We start from the raw sequence: 17,566 nt of genomic DNA, 5'->3' as shown, positions 1-17,566 counted from the left end.
GATCCGGCTTCTATTTAACCGCTCCTCCTGATGGATAGATGGGCTCCAGCTGGCCGCTCCTGTCCGACACGCCCTGCAGGAGAGAGGGTGGGAGCCAACACACACTCACAGCACAGCTTCGTGGACATGACAGTACCCACCCCCTTAATGGACGCCTCTTGGCGGACAACTAGAGGTAGAAGCAGACGACCTCTCAAACGAAGAGATGAGATCAGGGTCCAAAATAAAGGAACGGGGAATCCAGGACCGATGTTCTGGTCCATACCCCTCCCAGTCCACCAGATATTGACGGCCACGCCCACGAGGGCGGACCGCCAGAACGCGCTGGACAGAAAAGGCGGGATGGCCATCCACTAGCCGGGAGGGTGGAGGGGGGTCCGGTGGAGGGCACAAGGGACTGGAACGAACAGGCTTGATCTGAGAAACATGAAAGACCGGGTGAACCCGGAGGTGAGAAGGAAGTTTGAGGCGCACTGTAGAGGGGCTAATGACCGAAATGATGGTAAAAGGGCCAAGGAACCTGGGAGAGAGTTTCTTAGAGGTGGACTTAAGGGGAAAATCCCTTGAGGAGAGCCAAACCTCTTGACCGGGGGTGTACTGGGGTGCTGGCATGCGTCGTCTGTCTGCTATCCTTTTATTCTGAGCGGAGGTACGTTGCAGAGCAGCTTTAGTTTGCCCCCACACTCTCTGACACCTTCTGAGGTGGGTCTTAACAGAAAGGGTGGCTGAATCTGGAAAAGAGGACGGTAGGAGAGGTGGCTGGTAGCCAATAGAGGCTTCAAAAGGGGAAAAGCCTGTAGCGGCCGAGATATGTGTGTTGTGTGCATACTCCACCCAAGATAGGTGGGTGCTCCAAGAACCAGGATCAGATGCACAAACACAACGCAGGGTATTCTCCAACTCCTGATTAAGTCTCTCACATTGCCCGTTGGTCTGGGGGTGGAACCCAGAAGATAGACGGGGCTGGGCTCCTAGCGCGGAGCAAAAATCCTTCCACACACGCGAGATAAACTGAGGCCCTCTATCAGAGACAATCTCAGATGGGATGCCGTGCAGGCGGAAGACATGCTGCAAAAGGAGTTTGGCTGTCTCGGGGGCCGACGGGAGCTTGGACAATGCCACTAGGTGGCATGCCTTGGAGAACCTGTCAATGATGGTGAGAATGACTGATTTATTATGGGAGGGGGGAAGACCAGTGATGAAGTCCAGGGCAATGTGAGACCAGGGACGTGAAGGGACTTCGAGAGGCTGAAGCAGGCCAGCAGGAGGACGGTAGGACGATTTACCCCTAGCACAGGTGCTGCAGGCCCTGACATATTCCTGCACATCCTGGTTAAGGGATGGCCACCAGAAATAGCGTCGGAGGAGTCCAATAGTGCGGCTAACCCCAGAGTGACAGGAGAACCTTGATGCGTGACCCCAATGGATCACTTGACACCGCACAGAGGTGGGACAAAGGTTCGATTGGGGGACCTCCTCCAGGATCAGGTTCACCTGCTTGGGCAGCTTTGAGGGAGCTCTCCAGCTCCCATGTGATGGACCCGACCGTACAGGTCGGCGGGAGGATACTCTTGAAGGAGTCGTCCAAGCTGTCAGGGGAATGCTGTCTGGAGAGGGCGTCTGGTTTAGAATTTTTGGACCCGGGGCGGTATGTGATTGTTAGGTTGAACCGGGAAAAGAACAGCGTCCAGCGGGCCTGTCTAGGGTTCAGGCGCTTAGCAGACTGCAGGTAGGCTAAGTTCTTATGGTCTGTCCAGACCAGGATGGGCTGCTCTGTGCCTTCAAGCCAGTGTCGCCATTCCTCCAAAGCCAATTTGATGGCTAGGAGCTCCTTGTCCCCAATGTTATAATTGCGTTCGGGAGGAGTGAAACGTTTAGAGAAAAAGGCGCATGGGTGAAGCTTATTATCGAGGTGAGATCGTTGGGACAGAACAGCCCCTACCCCGGTGTCGGATGCATCCACCTCTAAGACAAACTGAGCAGATGGGTCTGGGTGAATCAGAATGGGTACATTAACAAACCTCTTCTTGAGCTCTGAGAAGGCCTGGTCAGCTTCTTGGGTCCAGGAGAAAGGTCTCTTGATAGAGGTAAGAGCCGTGAGGGGCCGGCCACCAAACTGAAGCCTCTGATGAACCGCCTGTAGAAGTTCGAGAAACCTAGGAAGCACTTCAGCTGCTTCCTGGAAGTTGGAACTGGCCACTCCTGGACAGCCTGAGTCTTCTCAGGGCTGGGCCTCACCTGTCCTCCCTCAAACACAAACCCAGAAAGGTCAAGGATGGTTTATGAAACTCACATTTCTCTGCTTTCACAAACAGGTTGTTCTCCAGTAAACGTTGAAGAACCTTCCTTACGTGGGTCCGGTGCTCGGTGAGACTGTTGGAGAAGATTAGAATGTCATCCAAATAGACAAACACAAAAACATTCAAGTAGTCCCGAAGGACATCATTTACTAGGGCCTGGAAAACTGCTGGAGCGTTGCAAAGTCCAAAAGGCATAACCAAGTATTCAAAATGTCCGATGTGGGTTTTGAAAGCAGTTTTCCATTCGTCTCCCTCTCTTATTCGCACTAAGTGATATGCATTGCGCAGATCCAATTTGGAGAAAATGGTGGCCCTCTGGACTGACTCAAAGGATGAAGAAATGAGAGGGAGAGAATATTTGTTCTTGACGGTAATTTGATTGAGCCCCCGATAATCAATGCAGGGACGGAGTGACTTGTCTTTCTTTTGGACAAAGAAAAAACCCTGCCCCCACGGGGGAAGAGGATGGACGGATTATGCCCGCGGAAACAGACTCAGAAATGTATCTCTCCATGGCTTCATGTTCGGGTCTTGACAGGTTGTAAAGTCTGCCTGAAGGCAGGGGGGCTCCAGGGAGCAATTCAATAGCACAATCATAAGGGCGGTGTGCAGGGAGGGATAGAGCTAGTGTCTTGTTGAAAACTCTCTTAAGATCATGATACTCGGTGGGAACCGATGATAAGTCTGGGGGTTCAGGTTCTGCAGTAGGACTGGGGCCCCCTGGGGACGGCAGATTGTAAACAGCAGCCATGACAGTGTTCGCTCCACGACTCAATGAGACCAGTGGACCAGTTAATGTGCGGGTTGTGAGTCTGTAACCAAGGGTAACCAAGAACCAGGGGGCGGACTTGGTCGGAAACACAAAAAATGAAATCTGTTCATGGTGATTCCCTGAAACCACTAACGAGAGTGGGTCAGTGCGGCAGGTTATGGTAGTTAATGGACCTCCATCCAACGCCGACACTGGAATGGGGGCAGAGAGAGTGTGGATTGGGATGTCATACTCCTTAACAACCTCTGGACTGATTAGGTTTTGCTCGGCCCCTGAATCAATAAATGCTAGTATGGGTGAGTCTCTCGACGGATACTAAGAAGGGAAGGGATACTCACATGAGGTTTGGTGGTGAGTTTGCCCGCCAGTACCCCCACGCTTACTGACGGGCCCCGGCTTTTGGGCGAACAGGGCAGTTGGCGATGAAGTGGGCGGGAACCCCGCAGTACAAGCAGCATCCGGTGTCTCTCCTCCGTTGACGCTCCTCGGGAGAGAGCCGAGCCCGACCAATCTCCATAGGTTCAGGCGGTGGTGATGGGAACGAAGGAGGACTCGGGGTCGGAGATGTGACTCTGAGAACTTCGGCCCTAGACGGGACTGCGGAGGTCCCGGATCGTTGTCTGGACCTCTCCCGTATTCGGTTATCAACACGGACTGCTAGATTAATCAGCTCCTCGAGAGTCTCAGTCTCGTCACGGTAAGAGAGTTCATCTTTCATCCTCTCGGAGAGAGCGTTGCGGAAAGCTCCTTTAAGAGCCGCACTATTCCACCCCGTCTCAGCAGCCAGAATACGGAACTCCACCACGAGTTCAGAGACAGGCCGGTTACCCTGTCGTAGCTCCCAAAGTCTCTTACTAGCGTCCTCCCTACTGGCTGCCAGATCAAAAACCTGCTTGAAGGACTCAATAAAGTCATCATACGAGTAAAGATGTATGCTTGACTCGTTAATTACAGCCTCAGCCCATTTCAGGGCTTTACCTCTTAAAAGACCAATGACGTAAGAAATCTTACTGGCGTCATCGCGGAAGGATTGAGGTGATCGGCCAAAAACCAAAGCGCACTGGAGCAGGAAACCCCTACACTTACCCTGCTCCCCGGAAAACGGCTCCGGCGGAGGGGAAACAACTTCGCGGAAGCTGTGTGAAGGGAAGGTAGTGACGGGAGCTGGCGAGGCGGCAGGAGTATCGGTTCTAGCAGCAGACGGCTTGAGTTTAGCACTTATCTCCATCAGCTGCTGGGACAGTTCGGAGAGGCTCTGCGTTAGCTCAGACTGCTGCTGCTGCAAAGCCTGAAGCGCGTTGTTATGGCGGCCTAACAGAACTCCTTGCTCCGTTAATGCATTTCGTAGTTGGGCTGCAGAGTCAACCTGGCCAGATGGTTCTGACATGATTGTTTACTAGACTCTAGTGCAGAAACAACTACAAAGCAGAAGCAGGAGCACAAGCAGAAGGTAAGTTGAATTTATTTGTGACCAGCAGCGGGGGGGGGGGGGCGGAAACAGACGGGTGGATGGAGCGGTAGCAGGCAGCGGGTAAGGACCCGTCGGGGTTTTGCTTGTAGGAGGCGAGGGGGGGGAGGTCCCGGGAGGGAGAGCCGGCGCATCCACTGAGGTCGATGGTTGGACGGGCAGGCGAGCGTGTTGAGCGGGGATAATCCAGCAACGAAGGCGGACGGACAGGACACGGAGCCAGGCAGGAGACGGGTAGCGGCTGCGAGCAGGAGCCGGAAGCCAAACCAGAAGGGGGGGTGGAACGAGGATTACTTCAGACGAAGGAACAAGGACTCTTTTTGACCAGGAACAAGGACTCACTGGAAGCGTAGAACCATCTGGCAGCGCCATCAGGATCCGGCTTCTATTTAACCGCTCCTCCTGATGGATAGATGGGCTCCAGCTGGCCGCTCCTGTCCGACACGCCCTGCAGGAGAGAGGGTGGGAGCCAACACACACTCACAGCACAGCTTCGTGGACATGACACATACTTTGTGTTGCGCTTCAAATATCATCCCAATAAATATCAGTAAAGTTTTCCATTCTAAGTGTGACAAAGGCATTTATTCAATGATTGACAAAAAGTAAGACGTAAGCCAAATTAAAGCTGGTTCTCACTAGTTTCTTTACAAAATAAACTACATAGTTGGTTTTTAAAAGCAGCTAAGATTGCACAATTAGCTCCGTTTGTCTTTCATGTGGTAGAGAAAGGGAGTGACTAATCAGTTCAGAAACACTGTTATGCCTGTCCCACATATCCTCCTACACAGATGCACATCACTGATCAGACTGAACACACACCTGCTATTGTCTCTCTGAACTGTGTGAAGAGATGCACATTATGTTTCAAGTCTTCAGAGAAAACAATTACGTTAGCCTTCATTTTTATTTTCAAGGTTTTTCTTATTAATTCCTTGGTTGCCATTACATCGACTGTGTTAGCATCTTACTGACTTCTCAACCATTCTAGATATTTAAGGTCTATGTTCATTACTTCAAGGTTGTATCTTGATTTACAGGCTGGTATCCCATCATCATTTAATTTGCTGTTGTGATAAATCAAATGCTTCAGATACGAGTTATAAAAACACATACATGTCGAACGGTACGATCAAAAATATGTCTTGAATTTCTTATGATCCACTTTGCAAAGTTAGAATAAAATGTAAATAAAATGTGAGAAAAAAAACAAACATTTCCTGGAAATTGCTAAAAAATCAAAGTAAAAAAGTGTGAAAAACTCTTTTTGTAATTATTACAAAACATCTGACAGCTAAACGTTTGGATTGGCCAGCGGAGACAGCTCTGACAGAAACCCACTAAGATACGTGACCTCGCTCTCCATTGTGTCTCCACATGCGTGTTGGCCAGCGGTTCTGTACGGACCTGAGCAGTCTGGAAAAACACACATCCTCAACTCTAACTGAGATCCACAAAACATGTGGAAAAGGCCTAAAATGAAACATGTCATCAAACCTGAAACCTGCTTCTAAACATGGTGATTTTGATAAACTCCATGTGAAATCATGTTGAATCAGATGTCAAATACAAACATCATGAGACATAATGAGAAAGGTTAAGAATAAAATAATGGCCGATTTGTTAAAGGTTGCTTTAAGTAGAGTAAAAGTCCAGGAACAGCATTCATTTCTCTTTTCTGCTACATCTTTGCATCTGACATGCAAAGGTCAGAAAACGCATGTAGGCGGCTAAAGATGACTACAAGGTATGTAGCAGTGAGTCATGATGATACTCTGCATCCTCACACTAGAACGGATTCAACAAAAATATGTTATGAATATAAACAGCCAACTATTCATCTGCAACAGAAGCAATGACAATTTGATCTATTTTTACTTTATCATTTAAATATGATTTAAATGATTGTCTAAAAATATGATTTACATAATACATTTATGATATAGGTCATGCATTTTTCCTTGGTTTTAAAGGCTATAGATCAGTGGTCTCCAAACTACGGCATGCGGGCCGGATCCGGCCCGCCTCCACATTTGGTCCGGCCCCCTGAACAATACTAGAGATCATTCAGATTTTTTTTTCATATATTGTATTTTCCGGTTTATATGTGGATTTTTCTTCAACCACCTCTTTAGCAGGAGGTGTATCCTGTAAACTGTGGGTGTTTTGTTTTGCATGGTGCATTGCTGCCATCTGTTGGACTTTTAGGGAACTGCTGGACTTTTATGTTATTTAATCAGTACGGCTGTTTGCTGGCGGTAGAGCAGATGAACACGTGTTTGTTATGAACGCCGCATTTTCGAAGCAATACCTGTAAGTAGCAGCTTATACTTCAAAACGAGCCTTTATGTTAACATATGAGGAAATAATGTTAAAGTTACTTTCCCTCAATGAAATATATACTAGTCAAATATACACAGACTGTTTCACTAACGGTTTTTGTCCATGTGCTTTCTGGGTAAAAATCAATCGAGAAACACACCCCCGCCATCTTCCCGTCAACAATTTCCGGCAGCGCAGGTGATAAACGTGTTACGCTTTCTATGTTACAAACTGACACCGGCCCCCGACCAGAGAAGGGAAAAGTTATGTGGCCCTCACAGGAAAAAGTTTGGGGACCCCTGATATAGATGCATGACAATATAAGTAATGGTAGAATCAGAAATTTGTAAGCACTCATCATCGGCAGGAATATCAAGTTAATTTGGGTTTTTTATAATTCATTTAACTTGTTATTTTTCCTGGAAGTTGCAGAGTTGAAACAAATAACTTCACTGACTAAAAAATAGGAACTGGACTGAATCCTGATGTTCCACAGATTCATATTTACACATAGATAATGAAAAACAGCCTGACATTAACAAGCTACCTGCATCATTCTAGTTTGGTTTTGGTTCTCTCTGATTGGCTTTTATGCAACAGACCAATTTCTTTGGGATAGTTAAATTCCAACAGGGTTGAGAACGGGCCGTCATGTTGTGCTATTTCATCACAAATCCAGTTCTGATGTTCGTTGGGAATCATTGTACTGGTGGGAAACCAGTACAGTGTGGGCTTGAACCAACTGAGCCAAACTGCACCTTCAGAACAAAGCAAATTGGTTACAAACTTTAAGAACAACACAAAGGTTCAGTCCTTTCGTAAACCTGAAGATGCTGGATCTCCAGAAAGAGAAAAGTAAATTCTGCATCAACACGTTCCAAGAGAACCACCTCACAGAATGAGCTCCAGCATGTCAGGCTGGTTTCCACCAGAACAAATCACATCTAACGTCTTCTGGAGAAACGTTTTGATTGTCAGATGAGACAAAGATGGTGATTTGGTCACAATGAAACAAACATAGCGGCTAAGAGAGGCTTTCAGTCCTAGAACCATCATAAAAACTGGAAAAGATGGTGGTGGTACCTTGATGCTGAAGGTCTGTTTAGCTGAAAATGATTTGGTTTAAAAGCTGAACTTGTGCCAGGAAGCCAACCAGTTTAGGACAGCTCTCCCTTTGGACCCATTTCTGATAATAATAGATACAAATTTCCAATCTACAGGTAGAATTAAACCAGAAGCTTGTTAATATAAACTCAAACATGACACTGATTAATGGAAAACCCATTTTCTGTGAACCAAAATACGACCCATTAAGTCAGTAATTGCTGTTCTTTAGAGATCGCTTTGTGTGTGTTGTTCTTTTTTCCTTTGACTTTTACAGATCTCATAGTTTATTTTCCATATAACATCTTTTGTTCAGGTCTCCCAACAAAAATTATGAATCATGTTGCTATAATTTAAGGGTTCCTCACCTTTAAACTGCAAAATGACAGAGCGCACAGAACAGAACATGGTGCTTAATGCAGCAAAGGAGCAGATTATACGCCGCTGCTGCAATTAGAAATGACTCAGAGATCAACTGTAATTCTACATCTATAACATTAAGTGGCTCCATATTTAAGACGTAAAACTTATTTCTTAAGAAATTCAGATTTTCAGTCAGTGAAAATCTATTTATAGATCATAAACAGTGCAGTCACAATCACTCTCAAGTCTCTGCTCTAAACATTTCAGAGTTACTGTTTGCTGTAAATCACAACACAGAATCCATGCAGACATTCAATGCATTACTCAATTCTGGTTATTTCCACTCAGGCCAGCTCTCTAAAATCAGCAGGTTTTGTTGGATAATGTCATTTTCATAAATAAAACGCTGCAGAAGCATCTGGTACACATATTTATGAAAATAGATTCGGTACAGCCGGCGGTGGGAACTTGTCTGGTAATCTGTTAATGTGCTAAAACACTAATGCATCAACAGTGGAGTTACTTTTTGATAACTTTTAAAACATTTAGATAATTAAATTTTTCTGGATAAATTCTAAAGAGTGAATTTACTTGGCTGCTTTCTAAGCTTTCAGTTGAATACATTTCTGCTTATGGTAAGAATTATATTCATGCTCTTATTTTGAAATGGCTTAAGGTGCTATGCAGCAGTTCCGTTTCCTGTTCTGACATTTCCTCCCTCTTTCTCTTTTTACCAACAATTTTACTTTAAATAAGAAACATACAGGAAAAAATAAAACATACAAAATAGAGAACAAGAAAGAAACATAAACAGAACGAATGTTTGTTTATAAAGTGCAAATACATCAAGCAGTATTCAGAATATATGGAAAACTTTACTGACTTTGCTCTTCAAATACAAACTATGATAGTGAAAAAGTTATGTAAATATTTCTAATACAGCACAGGAAAGATGCTTCATGAGGGACACAACAGGTTAAGTGTAGCTAACGACTGAAAAAATGATGACATCCAAACAAAAACTAAAATGAAATCTCTAAACATTTTGTTTATTGATATCAAAATGACTTCCTGCAGTGACCAAAAACAAAAAGCCAAAGTTCATAAGCTGGAGTTTGGCTTCAACTCACAACAATAGCAACAATATTCAATGAAATGATTTATAGCAACATTTTCTGGTATGTAAATTACTGACGCCCCACTGACCCAAACTCCACGCAGTTACTCAGCAGGTTGGGTCATCCTGACTCACTGTGGTGACGACCTTAGCCATCAGTCTGGATGTGGAATAAATATTCCAAGGGTGAAATTTAAAGTGATCTAGTCCTCATTGTTTTGGCTGCCAGTCAACATGACCCAGCGTTGACCCCATAATAACCACCTGGCTCAGCCTGGACGCCACCTGAACACTGACGTATGTATAATAATCTATAATTATCACTTAAACCTTGACGGAGGTTGTTCTGCTCTTCAGATCCGGTCTCCTCATGTCCAGCTGTCAACCAGAAAACTCCGGGTCCTCCAGGACTGAGCTCTGCTTCTCCACAGCTCTATAGATAGTAAAGCAAATATAATATGTTCTCGATTAAGAGTGAAACATTTAAAACTATAAGTAAGCCCTGCAGACTGTGCCGTCCTTCGCCGCTGCCTGCTGTGTGCTAATGGCTACATATTAACAATGTAATAATCCATTTGACTTTCTGCAGTTTAATAGATACACTGTGTTGGAGTCAGGATCAATTTTCTCCCAAACTGTAAAAGTCCTTTTACTCACTGAATTAAAACTATTACCTGCCTGACCTCTGGAGCTGCTGTGTGTCTGTGAGGTAGTAATATTGTGTTTTTGTGTAGAAGAGATACTTTGTCCTTTAGCTAACATCGTATTTTATGCATTTAATTGCTCAAAGCCTTGTACAACTGTTAATTATGAAACATCTTACTGAACACAGAAAGGCGTCTGACCTCGTCTTTTTCCACCTCATTTACATTCAGAGGATTGTTGTTCATAAACCAGAGATTGTTTTTCCTCTATCATTAATAGTTTTCCATTTTCTTTCCTCAGTTAATTTACGGTTTCATTTGTTCACCCAAAGCTTTGATCTTTACATTTAATCAGTTTTAATTTATAAAGTGCACTGACCCTAAACACTGTAGTATTAGCTCCATGGCTTTATTTATTTTTTCATTTATATTTTATTATACCTCCATTGAAACAAGTTGAATCTTGTTCTTCTATAATTAACTCAGGACTTACAGATACTTCATTACTGCTCACATTTGTTTGGCCCAGAATATAATTGGCTTATGCACAAATGTATTTATCTATTTCTATTTCTCAGCTCTGCTTGTGGCTCTCATGGTGCCACTGCATCATCTTTCCTCATGTTGGTGCATTTAGTGTCCGTTTTACCTCTGGAGGAAATGATTCACTGGAAATGATGCTTGTTCTCTGTTATTGTTACACCAACGGCACCGTGGGACAAACAATATGTCAACGTTGTATGCAAATGATTATGATAATGACGGCATGTCAGAGTTACGGAGAAAATTCAGAAAATGTAGCTACAACAATATAGCTCAAATAGAATAATACATTCATTCAACATAATATATATTTTCATTTAACTAAGTTATGAGTTGAAGAAAAAAAAAAAAGAAGAAAATCAGTTTTCATTTACATTTTATGAAAAGATGGTGTGTTAAAAATGATTTCTGGAACATTAGTGGATAAATCTTTTTCTACATTAAAGTCAGACTTGTGTTATAGTTACTGAGCAGCGGCTGGAAGCACTCTTTGCCATCACCCTAATCTTTAGCTCAGATTAACGTCTGGACTCTGAGCCGCTGACACGTTAAAATTATATTCAGTCAGAAAATAACTTTCTGCTCAAACATCAAACATCTTACTGTGAACGTACACGGGTTATGAATAATTTGGGACTGAACATCCATTTTCCACCCCTGCTTCTGATTTGTTCTTTTTCTGGACTTTTGTTTGTCATTTTGTTGGTTGAGGCTTTGCAGGTTTGGACAATTATTCCCTCTGGTTTGGACGCTGTGCAGCTGACAGGATTTGTTATTCTTTCTTTTTCACTTTTGAATAGTTTTGATGTGCAGTTTGGGATAAATAAAGTGTTTTTGAATTGAATCGAGATCACAGGACAGCACAGAGGGTAAAGGGACAAACATCAGTCACACACACACACACATACACACGCACGCACGCACACACACACACACTCCCCCCCAAAATCTGGGCATTTAACCTACATTAATCAAACGTTACCTTGCTGTAAGGCTGCACTGCTACAAGCTGTTTGTAGTGTTGTTTCTACATACAGACCTATTCAATAAAGCAGAATATTAATGAAAAGTGAATTTATTTCAGTGAGTTCAATGAGTTTTATTGATTAATTAGACACAGACTGATGTTTTAACACCTTTATTTCTCCTAATCATGGTTAATCTTTTGCTAACCGCTCAGGAAACAAAAACAAAAGATGTTAATACCTGCATAAGGTTATTTTCAAAAGGAACTTAATCTGACAAATGAGACTCATAGGACATATTTCATAATTTAATAAATAAAATAAACCCATCTATCTATCTGCCTATCTATCTAGTCGTCCTCATAAATTGATACATTCTGAGTCAGAATTTGCATCAGCATTTTTCTTGTGGCTTTTTTTTGTGCAAAAGCAAGAAAACACATCCAGCTTCCCCAAGAGGAGGAAGGAAAGTATAGCGCCAGGGGAAGGAAGCCACACATTGTATAGAGGACAAGGTGACACTGCTGCATGCTCTCCACTGCTGACTCTGTACATAAGTCTGGAATACAAACATTTTCCACTCAGAAAGCATTATACTTGTGTGGAAGAAGCAGCGCTCTCATAGAACATCAGGTAGTAGGTGGCTGCGTGGGATGAAATGCCTGAAATAAGTTATGGCCACAATTATGGAGGCTAAAGTGGTGTGGCACGCTAACGTGTCTCTATTGCTCATTTCTTTTATTTACTCTGAGTGGCTAAATGAATGAGAAGCCATCTTGCTATTTGTGTTCATGCCTTTCATTTTACGAACAGTATCAAGTGGCGCCTTAAACTGCTGTCTGCTAAACAAGTGAATAATGAAGATTTAGATAACCAATTAGGACCTTAAACAAACTCCTCTCCTCACATCACTTGAGCCAGCAGAGCACAGTTTGCAGCTTCAGCACGGCTCTGCGGGATGATCTATTGCCATGTACATATTCCCAGATATCATCTGGCCTCATTTGTCAAAGTAAGCTTATATAATGAAAAATTATATCTGTAAGGCAATGTATCTGTGGAGCTCAGGGGCGCCATGTGTTCTCACTTCACCTTTGTGACTTTTCTTTGAGTCTCTGGCTGATGGGGACAAACAAACATGTATGCTGAGAAACAAAAGAACAGCAACACGAGGGCTTCTTTAATGTAATTTTACATTATTTCCCACATGCATTCTTCATTCTGGTGCTTTCACATCACCACTGGCACTACGGACAGCCTACAGGAGATGCCTGCTGTTATTTATTATGTCTTAATAACTGCATGCCTGCCAAGTTGGAAAGTGGTCAATAAGAAGAAGTGGCTGTGAAAGCGCTTCGTATTAAATGTGTCAGTGGTTGTTGAAAATAGAGTGTGCCTCGCCGCTCGGGGAAGTGAAGAAAAACTGCATTTGTATAAGGTTCACACTCAGCCTTATTTGACATGCATTAGAGTTCAGTTGTAGTGTTTAGTCAGGAACTTATTTTGCTTGGATCAGAACCGACAAAGTGAGAACGGATCTCTGCAGAGTGGAGGGGCCTATAGGCGATACGAGTCTGGGCTTGACACCAAACAAATGAAATAACAAAGAAGCAGAAGAAAATAAATTAAGCTGTAAGATGAACATTATGCACGTTTTGGCCTCCATGTGTCTTAAAACCTCCATGTTTGCAAAGAGTATGAAATAAAAAGTCTCTGAATTTCTCTGAGTAGATCAGGAATAAAGAAGTTTTGTCTCTTCTTCTCTGTGGAGATGCTGCGGTTTTTAGCGCCAGTTTAACCAAAACCAGAGAACCACAGCAGATTACATTACAGATGTGCAAAACTTTGTTGATATTCCACTAATGTCAAAAATACAGTGTTTCTATTGAATAAGAAACAATTAAAATCACATATGAATAGGTTTGTTCACACAATAAATCATAAAATGTGATGCGTACATGCCTGTTATAGGAAACTCTGTATGATAATAATAATAAATGGTCTTATATTTATGTTTTTGTGTGTTTTTAGGTTTCTTTTGCTGCCTGCATGAGATCAACCCAGGATGTATCATCTGTAGATTTAATGAAATTATAATTCACCTTTAACATTGTTACTGTTGTGAAACCCAAAAGGCAGCGTCTGCATGAACTGGAGCTGCGATTTAAGAACATGGAAATGATGCAAAAGAGGAAGTTGTTTGTTTAAAGGGCATTTCTTTGATAACAAGTATGCATAAATCATGGCTGGCATTTTTAGGCTTTCAAGCAGATAATTAATTTGGAGACACATTTCTGACAGTCTGAGCCGTTTCAGGCAGACCTTAAGCACAACCTGCTCCACTGTGTTGTTACTAGACACAGTCTGGAACTGCAAAGTGTCATAAAGTGTTAATAATAGAAATCTGATGGTCTGGTCAGCAGTACAACCCTTTCTGCTGAATCGATGTGGAGTCGCCTCTGACAGAAAACAATCAGGTCAGACTGCAGAGCCTTCAGACGAACCCCAGACTCCCACCACCATGGCTGCTGATCAAAAACCAGGTTGGGAAAAGATCAGCACTGTGAAAGATAATGAGATAATCCTTATTTTCTCCTTTTCATAGAACAAATCAACAAATAAATCATCATGACGTGAGGAAAAGATATCGGTAGATTGATCGTTAATCTACCGATAATCTACTGTTAATGTGCTCATAGCTTTTAGCCTCTAAAGTACTTTCCTTCCCCTAAATACATGTTTCTGGCCAAATTCTAAATATCCAATTTCCTTGGTGAATAAAGTGTGACTTTTATGTTGAATTTTTATTTATCGGCTGTTAAACATTTTTCAGTAGTTAGATGTTTATATTCATGCTCTTATTTTGAAGTGGGTTAAGTTCAGCTTCCTCTTCTCATGTTCTCTCCAATAACTTTATTACAAACAAGAAACAGAAACAAAAAACACAGAAAATATAAGGACAAGATATAAACAAACCCAATTTATAAGGACATTATGAAATATTATGCAAACTGTAATGTAAAAATGAAATTGGGGCTTGATGGTATTGTCTTAGAGGACAGTTATAATTTCAATTCAAGTTATTGTTTTAGCATTAGCTTCTGCTGTAGAGCTTTAACTACTGTTTATAAATGCTTTAAGATTAGCAGAGCTGGCTACAGACAGACAGACAGACAGACAGGCAGACAGACAGACAGACAGACAGACACACAGACAGACAGACAGGCAGGCAGGCAGGCAGACAGGCAGGCAGGCAGGCAGAAAAACAGGCAGGCAGGCAGGCAGGCAGACAGACAGACAGACAGACAGACAGACAGACAGACAGACAGACAGACAGACAGACAGACAGACAGGCAGACAGACAGACAGACAGACAGACAGACAGACAGACAGACAGACAGACAGACAGGCAGGCAGGCAGACAGACAGACAGACAGACAGACAGACAGACAGACAGACAGACAGACAGACAGACAGACAGGCAGGCAGGCAGACAGACAGACAGACAGACAGACAGACAGACAGACAGACAGACAGAAGAATATTCCCTCCAAACATTGGAAATATAAATCAGACTCATTAGCGTTTTGAACTTGAAATATTTAATGTCTACTTTAGGATGTTTCCAATATTTAAGGCAGGCTGATGTGAGTTTTAATAAATATTGGTTCTAAGCCAACATTGACAAGCTGCAGTCTCTGAGTATATTACTGTTATGCTTTTGGCAATTTTCTTTTTCATACTATGTCCATAATCTTCTAATCAACAAATTTATCTAGTGATTTTTATTACACAGCACTACAGATAAGCATTTCCTTTTACCCACATTTCAAGATCCAGAGGCTCAAAGGTACTTCAAACAGAGGCTGGTTACACCCTCATAGTTATCACATTTTCTATTTCTATGCACTTCATGGTCTGTTTGATGTTATTCATGAGCTGTAACTGGAAGTAATACAACTGCAAGGGGCCAGAAAATGCTTTTGAATACAAAGTGTGGGCTGCTGTGCTCCAGATTCATACGCTGAGGCCTCCCTGCCCTTAATAATGCTTGGAAATTAAATGCAGCCTATCAGACGTTTGTAAATCGCTTCTGTTTGTGGATCACAGGGAAGGTTTTCAGTTATTTGTGAAATCCTGTTAGGGGTTGGTTTTAACATCTACAGTCATAATGTGGATGATCTTCTTGTTTTTGATATCGGTTTATGGAGGAAAAAACAAATGAGATTTAAATGATGAAATAAATAAATAAGACTTAGACCTTAGACTGCAGCAGGCAGTGAAGACATCAATAAAGAAAACATGATAAGTTTAATATGTCATGTTTTCTCTGATGGTTTGATGATGCAGCGCTACAGTTTAAAGTCTTTACAGAAAACTATTTATTCTGTTTTACATGACATATTTACATCTGAAGAGCAACACAAACATGCTGTTACAGACTTAACAGTTAGTTAGTTAGTTCTGGACTTTAACTAGGCCATTGTGAAGCTTTGACCTGAGCCATTCTTGCTGGTCTGGCTTTATGCTGCAGGTCATTTACCTGCCAGCAGGTGACCCTTGACCCCAGCCTCAGGTTTTCTCCCTGGATTTACTCATGAGCAGAAATAGATAAGAAACATATTTTATTCAGTTTATCTCCGTTCACATTCATCCTCCAATCAGCTCTGTCCAGTTGCTCTGGTGTTTTCTCTGATTTTCTGTGAAGAACGTGACTAAAGGTCGACCTGATCAGATTCTTCCACCTCAGTGAAACTAGAGTTACTGTGGATCATCTCTAAACTGTTTCTCTGATTAATGTTCTTTATCTAAAGCTGTCAGATTAAGGAGGTTGGACAGAAATACAACAATGAGTTTCAGTTTTTATAAAATAGTTTGAAATCCAAGCTTCCTCCTTCTCTTCCTTATGCAACTCCTTGTTCAGAAAAACTTCCACATCATGCACTGAACTATTTTTGCAGAGCTCTGCGGTTCTCTGGGGTGACTGACATGACAGAAGTGGATTTTAGAAATCCTGTTTGTCATTGTGATGTCAGGTTATTAAACTGGACTGTAATAACTGATCCTATTGCAGTTGTTTATGCATGACTATAAGGATTTATTACTGTACATACACAATATTTAAAGTGTTGCTTTCACTGACAGCCTCTAAATAAAGGAAGTAGTGAAGGGTGGTTCGGGCAATTTTTTAAAACCCTTGCAGAGCCGGCAGTCGGCTAAAAGACTTATAATGCATTCCTCACTAGTCTGGGGGCGGAATAGATTAGCCAGTACTGCTACGGAAGGTGGCTTTGTAATTTTTCTTGAGACTGTAGATGATGTTAAGGTTTGTATCTCATTATCTTTGCCACCAAAGCAATTTTCAGGTCCTGCTGAGATTGTTGTGGCACAGCAGGCGGAGGATACTGAGATGTAATGTGCTTATGAAGAGCAGAAAAAAACTGAAACCTTCCTGCATGTGATTTTTCTCTCTCTGTGCCTCAGATTTTTCTGCTGTGTTCTTGTTGTCATGATGCAGAAAGGCCTCAAATATGTCTATTACATGTGGTTTATGTTAAAACGATTGATTTTAGTCTGCTGCTTTTCATTTGGGTAACTCCACAGCTCTGAGCCCAAGGAAGACCCCATGAAGAGATTATCCTTCACCCTTGTGTTGTGTGAGCAGGACACAAAGTGCTCCACTGTTTCGGCTCCAATTTGCCAAGCCACTCCCAGCCAGTTCAGGCTCCCTGTTTGTTGTCTAATTCACATGCCACTTAGGCTCTGTGCTGATGTCTCTCTTTGTGTTCTCCAATTGCATTTTTCAAAATCAGCTTTGTTCCAGTGCTGCCAGCATCAAAGTGCAATATGCCTTAGCACTCACTTCATGTCAACATGACATACAAAGCTGATTATCTCTGGCAAGAGAGTCATTTGGTCTTGTCACTGCGGAGCATACGGCAGCCATATTGCTTTATGAGTTTGTTGG

Source organism: Poecilia reticulata, chromosome 10 (genome assembly GCF_904066995.2).
Source record: "Poecilia reticulata chromosome 10, P_reticulata-male-v2, whole genome shotgun sequence".
NCBI classification, from domain to species: Eukaryota; Metazoa; Chordata; class Actinopteri; order Cyprinodontiformes; family Poeciliidae; genus Poecilia; species Poecilia reticulata.
This window is presented reverse-complemented; position numbering follows the sequence as displayed.